The 6190-nt window shown below is 39.8% G+C and overlaps 1 pseudogene; it reads left to right on the top strand.

Moving 5' to 3' along the window:
* LOC101300287 overlaps nucleotides 1–6190 on the top strand; it is a 28949-nt pseudogene that overhangs the window by 738 nt on the left and 22021 nt on the right.

Below are 6190 nucleotides of genomic sequence, written 5' to 3'. Positions count from 1 at the left end.
TTATCTTTATGCGGACTTAGGTCTAGGTGATTTGAAAAAGGATAACATTATCATTAGATTGGCTGACCGCTCCAACAAGATCCCTCTGGGATATGTTGAGGATGTTTTACTGCAGGTTGCAAGTTTAACAGTTCCTGCAGATTTCTATGTCATTGACATGGAACCGGCGGATGCAGATGACAAAGAAATTCTCATTCTACTGGGAAGGCCATTCATGAGAACCGCAAGGACCAAAATTGATGTCTACTCAGGGGAACTAACTTTTGAAATAGATGGAGACATCATTAGTTACAATGTTTTTGATGCGATGAGGTATTCACTTCCTGAACTTTTTCGAGATTCTTTTTCTATTGATGTTGTGGATGATCTTGCAGGTGAATATGTGGAGACAATAGCTCAAGACACCTTGGCACTCACCTTGGCAAAAGGAATTGGATTTGATGCCATGGGGAACAAAATCACCTTAGCTCAAGACACCGTGCCTCTGCCCTTGCTTGAGACCGTGCAGTCACTTGAGGTGGCTGCCGAGGTATGCTACTCCTCCCCTAGTCCAATTCTCTTTCCATCTAACTAGTTTCTTCCTTCCATTATCCAAGCCCCAAAATTAGATCTCAAGGTTCTTCCGGAACATTTGAAGTATGTGTATTTGGGAGAGAATGAAACGTTGCCAGTTATCATATCATCATCACTAGAGAAGGAGAAAGAGGAGAGATTGATCAAAGTTTTGAAAAGACACAAGACGGTCATAGGTTGGACCTTAGCCGACATCAAGGGAATTAGTCCTACAATGTGTGTTCATCGAATTTTGCTTGAAGATGGAGCAAAACTGACCAAGGAGGGTCTACGACGTCTTCATCCACCTATGATGCAAGTTGTGAAGGATGAGGTGACAAAGTTGCTCGATTGTGGAGTCATCTACCCAATTTCAGATTCAAGGTGGATTTCATCGGTTCAAGTTGTGCCAAAGAAGAGCGGAATCACGGTGGTGAGGAATGATGAAAACGAGCTTGTGCCGCAAAGGACCGTAATCGGCCACCGAGTGTGTATAGATTATAGGAGGCTCAATGCAACAACAAGGAAGGATCACATGTTGTTGCCATTCATTGATCAAATGCTTGAGAGGTTAGCCGGTCATTTCTTCTATTGTTTTCTTGACGGTTATAGTGGTTACAATCAAATAAGTGTTGCGGAAGAGGATCAAGAGAAGACAACGTTTACATGTCCCTTTGGCACTTTTGCCTACCGCCGCATGCCTTTTGGTTTGTTCAATGCTCCAGGTACGTTTCAAAGATGCATGTACCACATATTTTCTGAGTTCATAGGTTCTAAGATTGAAGTCTTTATGGATGATTTTTCTGTTTATGGTGGAGATTTCGATGCATGTTTAGAAAATGTAGAACTTGTGCTTAGGAGATGTGAGGAAACTAATCTTGTGCTTAATTGGGAAAAATGTCACTTCATGGTTAATCAAGGTATAGTGCTCGGCCACATTGTTAGTTCTAGGGGTATTGAAGTTGATAAATCTAAGATAGATCTTGTGCGTCACTTACCCATCCCCACAAGTGTGAGGGATGTTTGAAGCTTTCTTGGACATGCAGGTTTTTATCGTCAATTTATCAAAGATTTCTCCAAGATAGCTCGGCCCTTGAGTTCTTTGTTGCAAAAAGATGTGCCCTTCCACTTTGATGCCAAGTGCAAGGAGCCTTTTGAGCGGTTGAAAACCATGTTGACATCGGCGCCGATCATGGCGCCACCGGATTGGTCCTTGCCTTTCGAGTTGATGTGTGACGCCTCGACTATGCCGTGGGGGCTGTGCTCGGACAGAGAAAAGAACAGCAGCCGTATGCCATATATTATGCCTCTCGGACGCTCAATGATGCGCAACAGAACTACACCACCACCGAGAAAGAACTTCTTGCCGTGATCTTTGCTTTGGATAAGTTTCATTCTTACTTACTCCAATCTAAAGTTATTGTTTACACTGACCATGCGGCTTTGAAGTATTTGTTGACGAAGAAGGATGCCAAGCCGAGATTGATAAGGTGGATATTGCTTCTTCAAGAGTTCGATTTGGAAATCAAAGACAAGAAGGGGTCGGACAACGTTGTTGCCGACCACCTTAGCCGGTTGGTACGTGACTCGGATCCCGTGGCCATCCAAGAGTGCTTCCCGGACGAGCAAATTTTCAAGGTAAGCAAGGTAAGTGAGGTAAGTGAGCCTTGGTATGCAGACATCGTGAATTACCTTGTGACAAAGTAATTTCCGAATTTTATGTCCTATCATGCTAGAAATAGACTTAAGGCATTAGCTAGACATTATGTGTGGGATGAACCTTATTTGTGGAAGCATTGTGTTGATCAAGTTATTAGGAGGTGTGTCCCAAAGAATGAGCATAGGTCTATTCTTAGTTTTTGCCATGATCAAGTTTGTGGAGGTCACTTTGGTTCTCGTAGGACTGCTTTGAAAGTTTTAGAATGTGGATTCTTTTGGCCTACTATTTTTCGAGATGCCTATATGTATTGTACTTCATGTGATAGATGTCAAAGGACAGGGAATTTAGGACCTAGGGATGAGATGCCTATGCAACCTATTATACATGTTGAAATATTTGATTGTTGGGGTATTGATTTCATGGGGCCTTTTCCGAGTTCTCAGGGCTATTTGTACATTCTCGTATGTGTGGATTATGTTTCTAAATGGGTGGAAGCAAAAGCCACCCGGACTAATGATTCTCGAGTTGTTGTAGATTTCCTACGCTCTAATATTTTCTCCAGGTTTGGAATGCCAAAATTTGTAATAAGTGATGGAGGTTCCCACTTTTGCAATCGGACAATTGAAGCTCTAATGAAGAAGTATGGAATCAAGCATAAGGTTGCTACACCTTATCACCCCCAGACAAGTGGCCAAGTGGAGCTTAGTAACCGAGAGATCAAGCGGATATTGGAGAAGAGTGTGAAACCGTCACGCAAGGATTGGAGCCAACGACTTGATGATGCACTATGGGCATATCGGACTGCATTCAAAAATCCCTTGGGGATGTCACCGTTTCGTATGGTGTACGGCAAGGCTTGTCACTTGCCTGTGGAGTTGGAACATCAGGCTTGGTGGGCGGTTCAGGCTTTTAATATGGATATTGATGAGGCCGGATTACACAGGAAGTTGCAGTTGTGTGAACTTGAAGAAATCAGGAATGAGGCTTATGATTCTGCCGTGATCTATAAAGAGAAAACCAAGGCATTCCACGACAAGATGATTCGAAAGACAGACTTTGTTATTGGCCAGAAAGTTCTCTTATTTAATTCTAGACTTAGGTTGTTTCCAGGCAAGCTACTTTCTAGGTGGATAGGACCTTTTGTTATCACTAATGTCTTTCCTTCTGGTGCAGTCATGATTAGAAGCATGGTCAAAGGAGCTGAATTTCAGGTTAATGGTCATCGATTAAAGCCTTACATGGAGAACATGGTGAACCACACGGTGGAGGAAGTCTCTCTCCTAGATGCTACGGCATGAGAATGAGGAGATGATAGTCTAGGCTAAAGGACTATAAACATTTAAGCGCTGCATGGGAGGCAACCCATAGAAGGGAGCCATCAACGAGTAGTTTGACTAAATTTTCTTTATCCCTCCTCTTTTCTTTTCGGATTGCTCTTAGTTTTCTTACATTGAGGACAATGTTGATTTTAAGTGTGGGGTGGATGTCATTACTCGTTGATTTGCTATGCTTTGATATGATTTGAGTTGTTTTTAATTTTTAGGATTTAATTTTGTAATTTTTCGGATTACAACTTTGTTTCTTTATTTTGTGTTTTGCTTTTATTTTGTTGAGTCTTAGGTGCCTTCTAACGTGTCTAGGATGAATATATGATCTTTGATTGATTAGTTATTGAGATGAGCATGATTTCGAATATTTGAGCTTATATGTTATTTGATGGTTAATAGGTATGTTGAAATTGTACGAACTTGTAGTAGATGAGGACCATTGAAACTTAGGTATAGAATGAGCATGTTTCTTGCTTGTTTGATTTCATATTACCTTTGTGAGATTTTCGAGCCATATATGTGCCTATTCTTTAGAGAGTTTACTCTATCTATCATTTGTTATATATGACCTCATTATACATTACTTGATCGATTTATATGCCATAGAGATTGAATGAACTAGAGATTGCTAGAACTTACTTATGAAACTTTCAAAACTTTTATCATAACTTGCTTTGATTTTGAATATGATTGTGGATCTTTCTTAGGACTATCACCACTTTATCTAAATAGCCATATATCCCTATTTTGAGCCCTGTTTGGGACCCCTTAGTCTGAACCCCCTAGAGCCTACGTTATGCCTTTCTTGTTCACCCAAATTATCCCTTGCCTAGTATAGAATTCCTCTACCTTGTCTCGAGCTTGGTAGAGCTATCTTTTTGTGGTGATTTGAGGTGATGATTCAATACAAGTGTGGGGTTGTTCTAAGGAGTTTGTTGCCGAGATACACAAAAAGGAAAAAAAAAAAAAGGCATGATCCGAGAGAAGAAAGAAAAGAAAAAGAAAAAAAAAAAAGTTTCGAATTGATTTTGATGAAGATATCTTGGCCTAGATGTAGTTTTTGTGAATTTGGAGTTGTGATTTGTTTGTTGAAGGCTCAATATGTTATACTTTTAGCCTTTGTTCATTTTCACAATGTTTAAAGTGAAGGATGGGTCCAACATGATGATATTTGGCCCTTGATGGTGTTTGGTGACATAAGGTGGATGTTCTTGCTCTGCTAAGTCTTGAGGATGACCTTTGTGAGTCCTTTACTTTGAAAATTTTTCCATGCCGCGAGCCTAACCAACCTATTTTTTGAAGATCCGCATGATTCTTAAGATAAGTAACCTTTTATCTGTGGAGTTTGTTTCATGAGTAAGCATATGGTTGTGGTTCATTTGTGCATATGATTGGTATTTTTTTTATGAGGTTTTTAAATTCACTATGTTCTTTCTAACTCTTGTGTGTGAAAAGCTTCTAAGCATATACCATGTTCTTGAGAGAAAAAATTCAGAGTGCATATCCTTTGTGAGTTGAATTTGAACTTGTTTGGAACATGTCGAGCTTAATTTCACCTTTGTTTCTGCCATGTCTTACTTGTTACATCGAAATCTCATGTTTATTAACCATTGAATTCATCTTTCAATTTCGATTCTTGTGCTATTCTTGATGCTATGATTTTGAAGGTCTCTGAGACAATTTCGTTGAAGGCATTAGATTGAGTCATTGTAGTATTTTCGAGATTAGTTGTGTTGTTTTTGTTTTAGTGGTTTGCTAAGGGACTAGCAAAGGTTAAGTGTGGGGTTGTTGATAGGAGCACAAAGTGTGACGTTCTTAATATGTTTATACCCTTTATTTACCCTTTGTTAACTCCTATTTAGTTGTTTTAGCTTTATATTTGTGTTTAGTGTAGAATAATTGCTTAATGTAGAAATATGTAGGTTTTTAGTGTTAGAATACATAGTATTTTCGGATTTGAATAATTTGGTGTTGAAATTGTGCTAAGTGTTGGAAATCCTTGTTTACTCAGGATTCCTGTCTTGATCAGGATTCCATCTTTCCTCTTTCCTAGTTTCTAATTTTCTTATTTCTATTTCAGGAAAGTCTAAACCCGTGTTGACCAGGAAATGTTTTCCTGACTCATGAGGGAAAGGTGGCCGGCAGCTAGGAGTTCCTGCTTGAGCTAGGAGAAGTACAATCCGAGATTTGTATGGAAGATGCCGTGAGATTTCCCAAGTCACCAAGGAAAGAGACCGTGCGGCCTAAGCGAGAAGGTTTTCCAAGTTCAAGATGGTTTTGTCATTCCTTAATGCATAAGGATTACGTGAAGACCAAGAGAGGAAGTTAAATCCAACTTGGACTTGGTTTTGCCGATTTAATAAGGATTCCTTGTGCTTGAGGAATTCTTGGAGATCAAGTCTTGTTACTTTATATATAGGGCACGGCATGGCAGCAGTTTATCATCATCAACCCGTGCAAAATTACACCAAAACTTTGCCGAAATTGCATCATTCTCCAAACACCATAATCCGAACTCACCATCATCCTTGATCCGAAGCAAGTAGCCTAGGGTTCCGCTCACTAGAAGAATAGAACAAGTAGGGATATTTTGAGAGTGAATTCCATCTTTTTACTTCGGATTAGAATGTGTTTGTTCTTGTTGATGTTT

This window comes from Fragaria vesca, linkage group LG1, assembly GCF_000184155.1.
Source record: "Fragaria vesca subsp. vesca linkage group LG1, FraVesHawaii_1.0, whole genome shotgun sequence".
In the NCBI taxonomy this organism is placed as follows: domain Eukaryota; kingdom Viridiplantae; phylum Streptophyta; class Magnoliopsida; order Rosales; family Rosaceae; genus Fragaria; species Fragaria vesca.
The sequence above is the reverse complement of the archived record's forward strand: the minus strand, read 5'-3'. Positions and strand labels throughout refer to the sequence as shown.